Raw genomic sequence first — 1,447 nt, 5'->3', positions numbered from 1 at the left:
TGTGTGTGTGTGTGTGTGTGTGTGTGTGTGTGTGCGTGTGCGTGTGTATTTAGTGTGTCGTGTGTGCCTTTTTGCGCGTTATATGCGGTTTCAAGTATTTGTATGTATTTCTCTTAGTTTGTATTTTTGTATGTTTCTGTCGGTGTTTTTCTGTCTATTACAGTATATGTAAGACGCTCTCTACCTGGTTATGCGCACATTAGTATTTCGTGTGTAGTTTTTCTAATGAATCGATATGTCTTCGGATTCATACATATAGCACTCCACAGACACGCGTACCCCTTCAGATACTTCTCAGGGAGCTTCAGCGTGACACAAAATGTGACAATGCTGGACCCTTGAAATACAGGCACAACTCATTTTTGCCAATTGAGTGGACTGGAACAACATGAAATGAAGTGTCTTGCTCAAGGACACAACACACCAACAGACACGCGTATCCCTTCAAATACTTCTCAGGGAACTTCAGCGTGACACAGAGTGTGACAATAGATTGTGACTATTGATCTCATAATCTGGTCAGTCACATGGTCACGTAGTTTTATATTTTACTTCCTCATTGCTGAGTATTTATTCTAAACAAACTATATTCATTTATTTTAGAATTTATATTTCGTGCGTTTTTATCACAGAGCAAAAATATTATAAAATTATATATAATCCTGTATTTCAAGTTTAGAATTAAAAGAAAATTGAATAGCGTTAGTTGTTCTGAGAAATTAGAGGCATTATTCTAATCCTCTATTTGTCTCGTACTTAGTGAATTATAGCTCGAAAAATCGATGTTCTCTATCCATGAATAGCTAACATTCATGCTGTGTGTGTTAAAGTGCTAATAGTAATATGTATGTGAAAATAGTACTTTACTAGCGAATAAAAATTGTTGTTTATATTAGCTGAGATATCAAATTCTAAGTAGAGTGTATTAAACCAAATAATTTTGCACTTTCATATTCTCATCTAAAATTGAAATGAGTGATTCGTATAACCTAGCTTCTCACAGAAGTTGCTCCTGGCAAGCGTTTCCTTTTGAAAGGTTCTTCTATACCATAATGTAATACTTTATTTGGTTATACTTCATAAGTTTCAGAATATTTCTGTCCAATCTTCGGTCGAATAAGCAAAATGTGGAAGTATGCTTTTTTTTTTTTTTTTGTCACGCATAATTATATATCTAAAAACATTTACAATGGCGATCAAAACTTTCAGTCACATGCGACTGGGTTAAATTCACTCAAGAAATGTGATTCGTACTTTATATTATTAAGTAGTTTAAAATTATTTACTTTCCTCGTACTGACTAGGAATAAAACATAAGTGAACATGTGAGATTTCAGATAAGTAACTCACTTTAAAAATAAACGAGCAAGCTTTATCTGATATAAAAATATGCAATGCTTATGACTTAGAAGTAGCGTAGGTAAAAAAATTCTACCCTGAAGCTAAG

Source organism: Octopus bimaculoides, chromosome 3 (assembly GCF_001194135.2).
Source record: "Octopus bimaculoides isolate UCB-OBI-ISO-001 chromosome 3, ASM119413v2, whole genome shotgun sequence".
Classification (NCBI taxonomy): Eukaryota; Metazoa; Mollusca; class Cephalopoda; order Octopoda; family Octopodidae; genus Octopus; species Octopus bimaculoides.
The sequence above is the reverse complement of the archived record's forward strand: the minus strand, read 5'-3'. Positions refer to the sequence as shown.